Source organism: Saccopteryx leptura, chromosome 8 (assembly GCF_036850995.1).
Source record: "Saccopteryx leptura isolate mSacLep1 chromosome 8, mSacLep1_pri_phased_curated, whole genome shotgun sequence".
In the NCBI taxonomy this organism is placed as follows: domain Eukaryota; kingdom Metazoa; phylum Chordata; class Mammalia; order Chiroptera; family Emballonuridae; genus Saccopteryx; species Saccopteryx leptura.
In genome coordinates, this window is record NC_089510.1 from 44,092,958 (window position 1) to 44,109,879 (window position 16,922).

Sequence of the window (16,922 nt, forward strand, 5' to 3'; positions counted from 1 at the left end):
TAGTTAAAATCATTATGGTACCTAAAACTTATGTCAAATCAGCAAGTATTAAGCAACTTCTATGTGCAAGTCTTCAACTCATACATAACTGCTGTTGTAATTAATGTAGAAAATCAACAGGGGTAATATTAGAAATATTTAACAACCAACACAGAAGGTGCCAACCAAAGAAAATGAACACTGACAAACTGAAATTATACCATCAGTTTTATCAAAGGAAATCAGCTGCATGCTCCGACATGGGAATGACCCAGAGTTTGACTTGATCTCAAACTTTAAGTCATTTGTAAAAAAGTTTATTTAGCCTGAAATGTGTGAATCAGTAAACCCTTTCAAACCACACACTCTGATCTTTCTTAATCTCAGGGAAATTATTTAATTATACTTGTTTTTATTTCTCCCTCTGTAATTTCTATTATCCACGTTTTGACTTCTAATCCACAATCCAAGACTCACCTTTTTTTATGCAAGATTTTCATCCTGTTTTGCTTTTGTTTTGTGTACTTCGATGTATTTCTTGCACTTGTTCTTTCACTTTACTGATTCATGTTTCAACAGTGATGGTGTTCTCCTTTGATTTTTCCACTGAGTTGTTCAGCTGAGATGTTTTTCTTCATGCCTAAAATCCTTTTGTTCTGAATTTAAATTTCCTTAAATGGCCTGACCTGTGGTGGCGCAGTGGATAAAGCATCAACCTGGAAATCCTGAGGTCTCCGGTTCAAAACCCTGGGCTTGCCTGGTCAAGGCACATATGGGAGTTGATGCTTCCAGCTCCTCCCCCCTTCTCTCTCTCTGTCTCTCTCTCTCCCTCTCTCTCTCCTCTCTAAAAATGAATAAAGAACAAAATAAAAATAAAAATAATAAATTTCCTTAAATGCTTTCTTTTTTCAAATTCAGGTTTCATTTATTTTGGCTAACAAAATAACTAACAATAGTTGCTTAGTGTATCTATTGGATTTTCCTATCTAACCTTCCTCTCTACCTACTAAAGTCCCCTTCACTGGATTGTTATTTTTTCATTGATAGCTCATGGGATGTCAGGTCTTGTTGCTAGAGTATCCTAAATAGCAGAAGTATCACACACAGTGAAAAGCAAAGGTAGATAGTCTGTCAGTTCCTTGCCAAGGCATGAGGAAGAAATCTCCGTTGTCCTCTCTATTCTTTTCAATCTCAGAGGTAGAGAAAATTTAGCCAGAGTATCCAGCTACAGTATTTTGGCTTTGTAGCTAGTTGAGGAGACTTGGATACTTAAAATAGGCAAATATGGATCTTCTCGGGTTCACCGACTTCTGAAGCCGAGCTCTCTTCCCAATGTCTCCTGTTTTCTGATCTTTATCTCTAGACTCCAGTACTGCTTTCTAGTTCCTTGCCCAATTGAAGGTATAAAAGTTTCAAAGCCGTGGTCTTCTGCTCAAGGTGTCATGACAGTTGTTCACAGACCTCAGAAGTGATGCGATTCAGAAAGGCAGCCAGAAATTGAAAGTGAAGGGGAAGAGAGCCATACATAGGTCTCTGGTTTTCAGAATCCTTAATTTTGAGTTAACATTGATTTTAACATTGAGGGAAGCATGGATGCTGGTTGGAGTATGTCTGAGACTTTATTAAACTTATTCCTAAGAATCAATACTTTTCTCAGAAAACATATTCCTGAATATATGAAAATGACCATATGTTCTCTTTATGCTCTTAGATACAGATCCCAAAATATACTACAGCTATTAATCACTTGTAGTAAGTTTTATGCAATCCCAGGTTTAATTATTGCAGGGCATAATTATCTTGTTTGAAAACAATTTCAAGTCAATTTGTTGTAGTTTCAGCTAGAAGAAAGACAAATTATGACCTTGGCCAATCATGTTAATTTCCCAATGTCTAACTTGCAAGTCTTATAAATATGAAAAAGAATGTCAGCCATTATATATGAATTAAACATGCATCCTACATGGTGGTTTACATGACATTACCCTCCATGTTTTCCACAGACCACTTACCTTTTCTACTTTCTAGAAGAGCTAAGCATATAATATCACCTAAAACTGAAGTAATTTACTGGACTAGACTTCTTAGATAAGTTAAAATAAGCTAAAACTGTTTTTTAGTTGTGTATAGTTTTGTGAACTTTCTTTTTTAAGAAAGAGTATACAGAATGTTCCAAATCTCAACTGCAATCTTGTTGAAGTGCAAAAAATACTGTGGGATGTTTGTCCTACTGTCCAGATAGGAATTATATAGGATATGAAATCTGGGTTTCACTCTTGAATCACTACGTAATGTAATTCTGCGTACTCTATGCAACAGATACCCTGAATTGATTGCAATACATTTGCTTTACCATTGATGGAAGATATCTGATATGTTTCTTTTCTGAATCATGCTAAATATAATTTTCTATTGAAACTTCTGCCATGGTAGAATTTCATTAAGTATCTAAAAGGAGAAAAGATCATCAGCATATGTAAAAATATTTGTGACTTAGAAAATTACAGAGAAAGCCCATAATAGCTAATAACAACAATAACAATGCTAAATTTGAGCCAGTCAAAACAAAAGGAGGGAATAGGTAGCCTGGTGAACAAGTATCAAAATAATCTTTCTATGACAACTACAAAAGAACCTGATCAACACGAAATCCCTCCAGCATGCCTGGAACTTTACTAAACACTAAGGCTTAAAAATCAATAAAACTTGATACCTACCCTTAAGGAATTTCAGTTCACTGTACTATAATTTTAAATGTTACCTTTCCTAAGTGATTAATGTCAAAGAATTTGAGTCAGGAGTTAAACTGCATATAAAACACCAAATTAAATCAAATCACCTTACACTGGATGCACACATTTTTGCATAATAAAACTCATCATTACACAAATAATAGAAACAGAGGTATGCATAAAACAAAAATACAGAAAAACTACCAACATTTATTTTTGGCTTTTATATATACACTTTGACAATTGACTTTATAACAAATGTTGAGGCTATAATGTAAAATATCTGAATCAGAAGGATCTGGATTTCTGTTCATTTCTTTCCATACTGTTTTTCATCTCAAATCACCCCCTGAACATAGTATTTCCTTTTTCTCAATCCTAATGGAACAAGAAAAATTATTGAGAGAATGAGTTTTCAAAGGTATTTCTTTAAGGATCAAATATGTAAAGGAAAGTAAGATGTAAACAACATAGCTCACTAAAAGACTAGCTATCATAAGATGTTGAAAGAGCAGCACAAGAGTTCCAATGACAATGAAACTGAAGGGGAAAGGTTAGCAAGCATAAACTGAACACTAAACATCTTTCTAACTTCACAGTATATTTTTCTTAGTGATGTTACCATCTGAAACACACAAAATGATTATTGCACCATATTTCTAATATGCACTAAAAATGTCTGAAAAAAATCAAAGATATTGTCAAAAGGAAAAGCAAAGTCCCAAATATGATGGCATAGAACTTTTATCTTTCCTTATTCTTTTACTGCATTCATATGATCCAACTCATATATAAGCACACACACATATATGTATTAACAATGAATATTATCTCTTAAGACTTTTGAAGTTTCTAATACCTTGTATAAAGGGATGCATATATATGTATATACAACATACATACCAGTTTGCACTTATTTTGACAGCATTAAAATTATTTGAAATAAAAATTCATTTTAAGTTTCTATAATTCCCTTTCCATTAACTCATGTCATGCTGGTTATTCTAAATACAGAGTGGGACAAAAGTAGGTGTTCAGTTGTAAGGCAAACCAGAGTTTACTTTTGTATTATTATTTTCCATACAAACTGTAAACCTACTTTTGCGCCACCCTGTATAATCCAAACTCATATAAACTGACTTTACCTGAGCTGATTTGAGCCTTTTACTCTGATAGAAATAGATTTACCCTATTAAATAAAAATAAGCCTTTCTTTCTGTATAGTAACAAATTATTAGAAAGAAGAGAAATAGACTGTATTCCATCTTAAGCCTGGTGTAGCCTGGTTTAAGATTACATGAGGTACATAGGTGGGACAAAAAAACAAGACTGAGAGACATGGACAAGAGTGTGGTGGTGGAGGGGCACAAAGAAAACCAGATAGAAGGTGACGGAAGACAATTTGACTTTGGGTGATGCTTATGCAACATTAAATGTCAAAATAACCTGGAGATGTTTTCTCTGAACATATGTACCCTGATTTATTAATGTCACCCCATTAAAATTAATTTAAAAAAACTACATGAGGGATGCCTGATCATGCGGTGGCACAGTGGATAGAGCATCAGCCTGGGATGCAGAGGACCCAGGTTTTAAACCCCAAGGTCGCCCAGATTCAGTGTGGGCTCACCAGCTTCAGCGCAGGGTCGCAGGCTTGAGTGTGGGATCATAGACATGACTCCATGGTCACTGGCTTGAGCCCAACCGTCGCTGGCTTGAGCAAGGGCTCACTGGCTCGGCTGGAGCCTCTCTTCCCACCTCCCCCCATCAAGGTACATAAGAGAAACCAATAAATAAACAACTAAGGTGCCTCAACTATGAGTTAATGCTTCTGATCTCTCTCCCTTCCTGTCTATCTGTCCATCTCTCGCTCTCTAAAAAAAAAATTAATTAGAAATAAAAACTACATGAGGGACTGATTAAGCTACTTGGATCTGTACATTAAAAACTGTAATTAAAAAAGCTACATGAATGTGCAAAGGAGGAAAGCAAAGGCTAAATTAAATTACATAATGAAATGAAATAAAATTAAGGTACTATTTATTATACCCATCAAATACTCAGAAAAGTTAACGTGTTTCTTATATCTGACAACAGGACAGCAGACAGCAACTTATAAACAGTGTTTCATAATTGAGTGGCACACAGTCAGTACTTAATAATAGCTATTCTCAATTTACCATGTTTTTGTACTAAATTGCATTTCTTTGTAATGCACCTAAACTTACTGTCTAATTCTAAATTCCATAGTATTGAAGATTTTTTTTTTAATGTCAAACCCACAGCAGTCTGTGTATCCCAAACTCTATCTGGGTGGCCCCTATTTAAGCCAGTTACTGGTTTCTGAAACAAATGTAAGGGCACAAACAACACGTATAAGGGCTTCCCACAATCTGAAAGATCTACTACAGTTTTTAATATATTGTGTTTCTGTTTTGCTTCACCCTTTTTCTTTGTATGATCCCTAGTTCTGTTTCTCAATCTAGATAATAGTTCTTTTTTACCTTTACCTCCCCAGTCCTCCCAGTATCTAATGCTTTCTTTGACCTGCTCCTACTCAGAATTTCCTTGGTCTGCTTTGACAAATATTACCAATCTCTGCTGTTCACTGAACCAAAGCAGGCAGCAGCTACCCCCAGTCTACCTACTGCAAAAGCTTTAGACAAATTCTCTCTCAGCATTTGTAATTCTAGCCTGAAGAGTTAAATTTTAAAAACAGATTCTACCATAGAAACCGTTCCTCCCACTTACACCTTTCACCTTGTGCCCTTCTCCAAATCCAGTATAACTTTCTTAAAATAAAATTACCAGTACTAATATGGGCAAATACTGAGTAAAAATCATCCCAGAATAGAAGCATGATGGGATGGTGATTAAAAGCTTTAGTTTATTTAGAGTTGGACTTGAGTTTGAATTCCCATTTGTTACATACTAGCTGTGTGACTTTCAACAAGTTACTTAACATTTCTGAGCCTTAGGATTTCTTTTAAAATGGCATAATAAAAGTACCTGCCTTATAGGATTACGGAATTAGCTGATTAAATGTAAATATAACCAGAACCTGGCACAGAGCAAATTCTCAATAAATATTGGCTACTCTTGTTATTGTTATTATTGTTTAGTACAAAGGCAGAATATACTTTATTTTCTTTTCACTATGCTTCTCACCATAATCTTACTAGTCTTTTTGGCACCAAAGCTTTAGAAAAGAATCTATATTAACTCAATACATGTGCTGAACAGAAGCTAAATAAGTCTAAACTAAACTCAGCTTCTCTTCTAAATATCCCATAGAATATTTTTTCTTTTATTTACATGCACTGAAACACTCATTACCACCTTTTGTGCCCAATTATTGATCTAAATTTTCTTGCCATTTTTATCAGCTAGACATTTAGAAGATCCAAATAATATTCTTATCTAATATACAGTGTGTGGCAAAAGTTGGTTTACATTGTTCGTATGGAAATAATACAATAATAATTATACAAGAATAAACTCGTTTCGTGTACTCACAACTGTAAACTTAGTTTCGCTCCACCCTATATTGGAGAGTTTGCTGTATATTCTGTCTATGAGGTGATTTATAAAATGTTATGATCAGTCCCAGGAATATCAACAGCTGTGTGGTGGGTGGGTGTAGGGAAGGGGTAGGATCCAGGGATAATATAGCTTTCTCCAGATTGCTGTGTCCTCTTCTGTATAGGGAAAATGTTTTTATGGTGTAGAGCCTCTCGCTACCATTCACACCAGCAAAGGAGTATGAGTCAATTAAAAAGAAACTGAGAGTGAATTTTTATTTTCAATGTTAAATGAGTCCTGGCCAGTTGAACTGGCCAGTGTGTGGAACTCTTGGCTTCTATCCCTGGTTGGGGCACACATGAGAAGAAACCATCTAATTCTCTTCCCCTCCCTCTCCCCCTTCTCTCTCCCTCTTCCCCTCTTACAGTCATTGGCTCACTGATTTGACCATCAACCAGGGTGCTGAGGATAGCTTGGTTAATTCAAGCATTGGCCCCAGACAGAGGTCACCAGGCGGATCCTGGGTGGGGCGTATGTGGGAGCCTGTCTCTCTATCTCCCCTCTTCTCACTTAAAAACAAAAAGTTAAATGTAAATTTTGAAGTTATAGTTAAATAAAACACATATCAAGGAGATACAGAGAAATTGCAGTTGTTTGTTTCTAGATATAATGGTGAAATATTTGTAAAGTCTTTTCCAATATAGATTCTTTCCACTGTTCATCAAAATAGTCAACTTCCTTTGTCTGCTTTATCAACCCTGTTATGTAAATCTATCTCCCAGATGGATATACTGTTATACTGACCAAAAATCAAATGCAATAGTTAAATACTACCAATTTCATAAGATCTATATGGACATGGCTCCTAATTTTTTGCTTAGGCACAAAAACCAAGTTTACCTCTTTACTTTGAAGAAATATATCTATTTATCTAACTATATTATTTTATAGAATTAAAAAATGACTGTGACTTAGTATTATGACCTTCCTTCCATAGTTAATCAATGTTATGTAGAATGAAATGTAAAGAATCATGTTTATAAATTCTATTATCAATATATCTTCATGAGTAAAGGTGAGTTGGTAAAAAGAAATTTATTATAATTACCAACTATAACAGATTATAAGCACTTAATATTGTCTGTACTTAATATTATACGTCTGTATTACCATTCCAATGACATACTTGAAAAGAGTTATCATAAAGAAAATTTTATCAAGGACTAAAATAAAAAACAAAATCAAATATTTTACATATACTCTTTCCTGGTACCCTAAACATTATTTCTAGTAACATTATCTGAAGCTAAAATATTCAGTTGTTGAAAGAAACATGCTCATATTATTAGAGCTAAAAGAAACCCTGACGACAAAGCTAAGGGAAACATCTAAACAGATTATATGACGTGCCCCAAATCATACAACTCAACCAAGGATAGTAGCAGCACTAGACCTAGGATAATCCTTCCTAAATGTACATCTTGACAATGTGTAGTAGAGTGAAACAATTAAATATATGAAGGATTGACTGAAAAGTTAGATGTTGTCCTTTTAAGTTAAAATCTAAGTAATAGATGTTCACTTGATTTTATATTCCCAGAAAAGTAAATTTAGCAGTAATGAAAATAACAAAGAAAATGTATGCATAATTTCTTTTTGAATTTTTCTGAAGTGAGAAGTGGGGAGGCTGAGAGACATACTACCACATGCACCCGACCAGGATCCACCCAGTAAGCCCACCAGGGGGCGATGCTCTGCCCATTTGGGGCATTGCTCCATTGCAACTGGAGCCATTCTAGTGCGTGAGGCAGAGGCCATGGAGCCATCCTCAGCACCTGGGCCAACTTTGCTTTAATGAAGCTTTAGCTGCAGGAGGGGAAGAGAGAGAGAGAGAAAGAGAGAGAAAGGAGAGGGGGAAGGGTGGAGAAGCAGATGGGCACTTCTCTTGTGTACCCTGGCTGGAAATCGAACCTGGGACTTCCACACACCAGGCCGACATTCTCGCACTGAGCGGACCAGCTAGGGCCTGTGTATGCCTGCTTAATTTTTAAAAGTAAAATAACAAAAACAAAGAAAAGTTTACTTTTTAATGTCTAAAGGAAGCCATGATTTATTGGGGAAGAGGGGTGGTGTAATGGATTTTGTTTTGTTTTGTATTTTTTTAAATTGTTAGTGCACTAACTATAAACAAGTCTCTAGAACAGTGATAGTCAACCTGGTCCCTACCGCCCACTAGTGGGCGTTCCAGCTTTCATGGTGGGCAGTAGCAGAGCAACGAAAATATAAATAAAAAGATAGACTTAACTATAGTAAAATGTTTTATAAAGACTTATTCTGCCAAACTTAGCGAAAATCCAACATAAAGTACTTGGTAAGTAATTATCATTATACGTTTTAACTTGCTATAACTCTGCTTTATAAATTTTATAAAGTAAAGTTACTTTCCTAATTTATAAATCACCATGACTGTGGAACTGGTGGGCGGTTAGAAAATTTTACTAACAGAGATACAAAAGTGGGCAGTAGGTATAAAAAGGTTGACTACCCCGTTCTAGAAACTTACTAATGACAGTAATAGGTACCAAGGATTTCAATACTAAAAACCCAAGTCATTTTAATGTGAATTAGAAATACAGAATATCTAAAATTAAGGAAAACATAATTTTAAAAGATTAAATCAGTATACCCAATCCTTTAAATTGTGTGTACATTTTTCCTGAACTGCATATTCATGAGGTGACAGTAGAGATGGGCGGGCTGCTTTGTTTGACTATAGTTCTGTTTACCTCATACTGTCAGAAATGGATTTTGACATGCACAGCATTAATATTGCTATTTTTATTGATATAATTAGCACCGCTATAAATAATTTCTCAGCCTGCCATATCTAAGTATATCATTACAATCAGCAACAATACAGCATCTTTTTCTTATATGATGACTGGGAAATAGACTGCTGGCCCAAAAAAACAGTGACCTCATGATGTAGAAATTACAGGAAAATAAAAAAAATATTGCCATGTCAATAAAAACTACTGTTTTGTGTATGACTTCACTGAACAAACTAGTTTATATTTGTTTGAAACTCAAGTTTCTCACCAATCTGCTGTTTCAATTTCACATCACACCATATTGTACCTTAAAACAGGCAATCTGGATTCCTGTTGCTACTTCCCCTCATCACCAAACAGTTCAGGAATGGGTTTGAAATACAAAGCTTGAATATATAAAGCAAAAGAATTAAGACAACCAAAATTCAGAATGGGTGGGTGTGTTTGAAGTCATTTGTATAACTGCTAGTGGGTGACCCATTTGTGACATTTTTATCAGTACGTGAAAACAAAATCAAAACATTTTATCTTGCAGACCACATCAGCTGTGACAGTAACCTCACCCAGACCTTGAATAGTTTGTACATAAAACAAAGTAGGGTGACTGACCCAGTGCATATTAAACACAAAGTATAAAGGCCAAAACAAAATGACAATACAATTCAAAACAAGTTTGTGGAAATTTTAGACTTGTATATTAAACCTTCCTTTGTCTCTATCACTTGACAGATGGTTAGCCCTCACACAGCCTAGTATCTCTGGCAAAGAAATGAGTGTCTAACCAATAACACCCCAAATTTTTACTTAAAATGCACTGTACACATACTTACACTTACCTAAAAAATGAGTATTAACAGAATTAGTCATGCTTATTTTAATAGTATAAAAATTTGACAGATGTCAAGATTTTATTTTTTACCTTATGAATACCTCTTTTGAAACTCTTAACTGTCTTATAGGGATCCAAGGTTTTAAGAACTTTTCACTTCAGATTTCATTCACTTTATAGGCTGCCTGGTAACTATGCTTTTTAAAAAACTTTCAAAATACCTTTGAATCCAAACTTATTACAAAATTTACAAAGATTTAATTAGCTTGTGTTTCATGTTGTTCAGAGCAAAGTTTTGGTAACTAACAAAGTGAATTAAACAAAATCACCTGGAAACTTAAAATGCTTTCCATGTCAAAGACTGCAAAGCAAGACTTTATTTATCCAGTACTGAAATATGTCTTTATTTAAAAGCTGCATATATATATATACACACACACACACACACACACACACACACACACACACACATACACTCACATGCACATCCATTCTGACTAGAATTAGGAAAAGTTTTTAGTTCTGAACATTCTATCAACTATTCTTCCAATCTGTTCTTTAAAAAAGATTTCAGCCACCTGACCAGGCAGTAGCGCAGTGAATAGAGCGTCAGCCTAGAATGCTGAGACCCAGTTTCAAAATACCAAGGTCAGTGACTTGAGTACGGGCTTATCTGTCTTAAGCACAAGCTCAACAGCTTACGCATGGGTTGCCAGCTTGATTGTGAGATCACAGATATACTCCATAGTCACTGGCTTGAGCCCAAAGGTTGCTGGCTTAAAGCCCAAGGTCGCTGGCTTGAGTCTAAACTTGCTGGCTTGAGCAAAGGGTCACCGGCTGGACAAGAGGCCCCTGATCAAGGCACATATGAGAAAGCAATCAGTGAACTAAGATGCCACAAAGAAGAATTGATGCTTCTCATCTCTCTCCCTTCCTGTCTGTCCCTTTCTGTCCTTCTCTCTCTCGCTTGCTAAAATAAATAAATAAATAAATAAATAAATAATAAAATAAATTGCAACCAAAACAACATATTCCATTAGTCTCTGCTTTTCTTCCTAAATCTTCCTATTTATAGTTTTCAGATGCTGGCAGGTCTGTATGCAAATAGTGACAGGCAACTTCAATATTCTTTTGTGTGTGTGTGTGTGTGTGTGTGTGTGTGTGTGTGTGTGTGTGTGTGGTATGTCAGAGATAGAAAGGGACAGACAGGGGCAGACAGGAAGGGAGAAAGGGAGAAAGATGAGAGGCATCAATCCTTTGTTGCAGCACCTTAGTTGTTCATTGATTGCTTTCTCATATGTGCCTCGACTGGAGCAGGGCTCCAGCCAAGACAATGACCCTTTGCTCAAGCCAGCGACCTTGGGCTTCATGCCAGCGACCATTGGGCTCAAGCCAGCAACCATGGGGTCGTGTCTATGATCCCACACTCAAGCCAGCAACCCCGCACACAAGCCTGCAACCTCGGGGTTTCGAACCTGGGTCCTCTAGGTCCCAGTCCCACGCTCTACCCACTGCATCACTGCCTGCTCAGGCTCAGCATTCTCTATATACCTCCTTAAAAGAGGTGATTATGCTACAAATTAGCATAAATAGATATCTAATGTATAGAAATACAGTGTGTCCATAAAGTCATGGTTCACTTTTGACCGGTCACAGGAAAACAACAAAAGACGATAGAAATGTGAAATCTGCACCAAATAAAAGGAAAACTCTCCCAGTTTCATACCTATTCAGTGCAGTTCGATGTGGGCTCACACACAGATTTTTTAGGGCTCCTTAGGTAGCTATCCCGTATAGCCTCTACAGACTCATCACTGACTGATGGCCTACCAGAACAGGGTTTCTCCACTAAACTGCCGGTTTCCTTCAACTGCTTATCCCACCGAGTAGTGTTATTCCTATGTGGTGGCGCTTCATTATAAACGCACCGATATTCACGTTGCACTTTAGTTAAGGATTCGAATTAAGCGAGCCACAGAACACACTGAACTTTCCTCTGTACCGTCCACATCTCAACTGGCATGGCCGTGGGCTGCTCTGCTGTATACACGGTGTTATGTCATCATTGCGCATGCGCACATGCTGCCACATCATCCTACAGAAACTGGGAGGGTTTTCCTTTTATTTGGTGTAGATTTCACGTTTCTATCATCTTTTGTTGCTTTCCTGTGACCGGTCAAAAATGCACCATGACTTTACGGACACACTGTACAAGCCCTTCACTGCAGGGATGGAAAGACCAGAGGTATAAGGACTATGTAAAAAGAGTTATCCTACTTACTCATATTTGGCTAACAATAAGACTCACCACGACAGAAAAAAACGATGAAAATCAGAATTTGTTATCTGAGAACTATAAACTAGTTTTGGAAAGGTGAGACACTCACTACTGGAAGTAACAAGCTCAGTGTCAAATCATATACACCCGTAACCAGGCACCGAAGTTTCCTTCTGTTACAAACCTAGGATCTTGACACCTACAGACTAAACGATTAAAGTAATGCTAAAATCTTCTGTAATGTTCTTCTTGCATTACAAATAGTCTATTAAATCAGAAAAGTGCCAATCAAATGCTTTTTTAGTTTGAAAGGTTTAAACAAAACATTTTTGCATGCTTCTTTCTCTTTTTAATGTCACCTATAAATTAATTACAATTAATTTCCATTTTCTCTTGATAAAACCACAACTGAAAAAAGAGGTGGGCACGTTATTTACAAACCTATTCCTAAGTCAAATTCATTCTAACTAAAATATTTTAGACATTCTAGCTTATATTCTACCACAATTTGCTAACAAAAGCTTCCTAGAAATTTTACAGTAAATTCCAAGACATATTTTTAAAATATTAACATTTGAAAGTAACATTTCAAAGGCATGCTTAAAATTATGAAAATAAAATCCTGATTCTGTTAAAAAAAATAAAAGAGACCTACACTAATGTATGGAGAATGTTTCATACAATGCCAAAGGGTAAAAATAAGAAATCAAGAAAATAAAGTAAGCTTTTCCTTTTTTATCATTGGCAATTGGCAACTTCTGTAATTTTGTTCAAAATGTATTTCCTAAAACGAGAAAACAGCTAACTTTTAAAGTTTCATCCAAAAATCTCTCCTCCTAACAATTTGAAGTACATAAAGTATATGTGACATTAGAATGTAAACTTTACAGTGCAGGTAATTTTATCTCCAGTTCACTGTTATTTCCCAAGTGTCTAAAATAGTGTCTAGAACCAGTTGTTGAATTTAAAAACCACCATTTCAGAAAAGCATGATTATTTCAGAGAATAAAGCAGAGCCCAATAAGCTCTCCATTTTTTTACTCCAAATATTTTTTAAAAATCTTCTTACCACTCATTCAAAAATATTCAGAATAATATGTAACTCATTTATAAATGTTAAATCCCTTAAAGGAACCTAGTTGTATCTTTTATTGCTCTTCTAAAATGATTTATTCAGATTAGCCTTTTTTATTCCTAGGAAGTCCTATTTGGTCAGAGAAAATCTTTTGAAGACTTTCACTACCGAGATAAAAACAATTCATTTAAAATGACTTTTTCCTCAGATTTTATTCCTATACCAAGCAGTCAAGTTTGTATTAATTTGACAGCAATCGTTGTATGTCTGTGGGTCTCAAAACTTTATGACCTAACTACATGGAAAAATGGCATCACATCAACTAGTATTTCTAGGCATACACCCCTCACCCCAAATTATAAACCTCAAATGAAAGTTCTTTCCTCTAGTATTCTTTTTATTTATTCATTTTTATTAGAGAGAGAGGGAGAGATAGGAAGAGAGCAGGGGGAGGAGCAGGAAGCATCAACTCCCATATGTGCCTTGACCAGGCAAGCCCAGGGTTTTGAACCAGCGACCTCAGCATTTCCAGGTCGATGCTTTATCCACTGCACCACCACAGGTCAGGCCTAGTATTCCTTTTAAACTCACACTGAAAGACAGTGTGAGTTTAATATTCCTTTTAAACTCACACTTTCAGTGACTAGTCAGTGTACACATGAATTATATCCATATTTTTTTGATGTAGAAGAATCTCAAAATACTAGCATCTTAACTGGATTAGGCAGGTAAGCATAAAGACTTCCTGAAATTGTGTCATATTTGAAAATTTTAATCTTAAACTTCTTTTTTTCAGTCTTTTAAAATCGGGACCTCATCATGAAAGGGCTACTGCTTTGGAGTCTGGTAGCCAGTTAACTTATCACCTGATCTTCACATACAAAAGGCCTGTCTGTATTCCACTGCTCTGTGATAACCAACTGCTGGACTCTCTGAGCAGCTAATACATTTCTAGAAAACTTACTTCTCTTCTTCTGACCAGTTTGAGTACCAGGCACTCTCAAGCCTAAAACCCTCTAAAATTAAGCTCAATGGAACTCACAACCCCAATTCTAGGAATTAAATCTTGAGCACTAAACAATGAGTAACATTAGCAATTCTTCAGGGACAATTCCAAAAGTTTTCTTGAAAGACTATTCCTCTGAAGGCACAATGAGACCCTGTACTATACGTGCATGGACAGCTTTAATATGTTCTGAATAAAAATAATAAAGAGCAAAAAAAGGGACGAAAAACCTATGTAAATTAGAGGGGGGAGGGTAATGCATAAAGTAGCCAAATCTGGACTAGTCAAATTTATGTGTGGGGTAGGGGAAAGGGAGGAGGATGCATTTTAACTATTTCCACGTGATACCAAAGGGTACTTGGGATTAGGAACAACAGGTAGGAGAGTAATCCGTTCATGAATGTTAATAATATTTAAATTCTGTTTATAGCTATAGAATTTAATGACAGAAATCATTATAATTTAGGTTTCAAATTTTTCAACAGCAACAAGTTACTATAACTTTAGATTTGAGTTCACTGAAAACATTGGGGCAATGAATGGCCTCTGCTAATTTTATTAGCTGAAATTGACACATGACCACGCAATAAGAAAACTCTCGCCTTTAGCTACGTTCTGATATATTTAAATGGTAAGTAATGAAGACAATTTTCACGCGCCTAGAAAGTAAACATGTTCAACAGCTTGGGCCAGTGCCGATTCTGAGGACATCACTTAATTCACAGGCTACCAAACTACTTCCGGTTTCATTTGGATTTTTAATTGGAGAACTATCATCCCGCTACTGACCCCATTCAACTGGGCTGGGTTAGAGATCAGCGGATAACAGCGCTAGGGAGCGTAGCTGCGCGCCATATTGTGTTTTTAGCTAATGTTTATAGTTCGTGTGTGTGCCTAGCATATGTTGTGCAAGTGTGTTTATCAATAGAACTTTCAGAAAATTCCCGCCTCCTGCCTCTTCAGCATCTTTAAAACGGATCACAGCTTCGGAGAGGTGGCGGGCGTGAGGTGGGTGATGGGAGAGGACCAGAGAGCCACGGACAGGAAAGCATTCAACAATGCAACAGAGAGAGGGCATTTCTCTTCAACTTTCATAAAGCTTCCAACCGATTTTATCTCAGCTACTGAAGAGGCAACATTTTTTTCACTGTTTCCAAAGCAGCACAGAAGAGAGAAAGAAGCCCCCTGCACTCCAGCCGTGGCAGCGCAGCCGGCGCGGGCGGGCGGCCCCGAGGTCCGGGGGGCGTCCAGCGGCTCCGGGGCCAGGACCTCTCCCGCCCCCGGTCCTCTGAAGACGCTCCAGAGACCGCGAGAGCCAAGACGGCGGGGGAGGGCCGGGAGGAGGGGGCGGGAGGCCAGCGGGCGCCCCTAGCAACTCTGAGCCGGGCTAGCGCCGCTCAGCTCCTCTTCTTGGAAGCGGCGGCTCCAGCGCAGGGAGCAGGAAGAAGTAGGCAGAAGACACGTTTCCAGCTGCGGGACGCCCCGCCCGCTCCTGGGACCGGAGACCCACCCGCGCTCCCTTCCTCCCCGCAGGGTCGGGTGAGGACGTCGTCGCCGCCGCCGCCGCCGCCGCCGCCGGACGCGAGGAGGGGCGCCTGAGGAGAGGAGGCGCGAGCGGGGCGGAGCGCAGGGGCGCGCGCTCTCTGCCGGCCGACGGCCCGCGGGCTCGCCGCTCCAGCTCGCTCCCCGACCAACCTCATCCCGCTCCCCTCCCTTCCTGTGCCGTCGCCCCCGACTCCAGGCGCCTTGCGGACGCCTCGTTCCCCCTTTGCACGCACACACCCACCCCTCCCGCCCTACAACAAATTAGAGTTTTTGGCGTTACCTCCTCGCGCTCTTTAATCTTCTTTCCTCAACTCCTAAACTTCCCCCGCCCTTACTTCTTCGGCAGAAGGTCCACATTGGGCGCCTCACGCTGCGAACCCTCTGTCTTTCCCGACTATTGGGTTATTCTTATGCCACTCTTAGCTTCAGTGAGCCTATAAGGTTGGGACGCTCCTCGTGAGGTTGCCGCCCATAAACAAAATGCACTCGCCCTGTCTCCGCCCCCTTTTTCTCTTTCCTCATCTCTATCACAGTCGATTGGGCTAGAAGAAGCCCAATCCGCTATCTCAAACACCTATTGGGGCGTGGAAACATCGCTCAGAAGACTGTTAACAGGTGATTGGTCGACACTCCCCCCACTCCGCCCCCTTCTGCCGCACCTTTGCCCAGTCTGGAGAGGTCAGTCGTATCTCGTTGTTCAGTGATCCGAGAAGTGGGAGGTTATTGGTTGAGAGAACCCGTCATCCCGGACTAGAGTGAGCCATGATTGGTCAATACTGATACGAGCAAGTTTGGTTGTCTATATCCCCGCCCCCCGTCTCCGCCTCCTCTTTTTTCCTCCACGCCCACGCCCCCTCCTGACTGCTTTTACTTTCTACGCATTTCTATTTCCTCCTTTATTTATTTATTTGTGATAAACTTAAATGACCCGGCGACGGAGGCGGGACTCGTCGAAAGGCTGAGAATGACGAAGAGCGGCCAAGGGCCAATTGCCGAGGGGGCCGCAGGGTGAGGGGCAGCCGCGGTGACCAGTGAGAGGCAGGTGTCTGGAGCGTGCTAGGCCTTTGGAGCCGGGATGCCCCAGCGGAGGCGGCGGTTACCCGCTGTCTGGCGCGGCGAGCTTGC

At 38.6% G+C, this 16,922-nt stretch overlaps 1 protein-coding gene across 5 annotated transcripts in view; it reads right to left on the reverse strand.

The window, feature by feature from the left end:
• Nucleotides 1-16,126, reverse strand: part of ZBTB20 (zinc finger and BTB domain containing 20) — an 895,053-nt gene extending 878,927 nt beyond the window's left edge. For all 5 annotated transcript variants that reach the window (XM_066347052.1, XM_066347050.1, XM_066347049.1 and 2 more), the window contains exon 1: nucleotides 16,078-16,126. The gene's annotated coding sequence lies outside the window, so the exon portion shown is untranslated. The remainder of the gene's footprint in view (nucleotides 1-16,077) is intronic.
• Nucleotides 16,127-16,922: the final 796 nt, after the last annotated feature.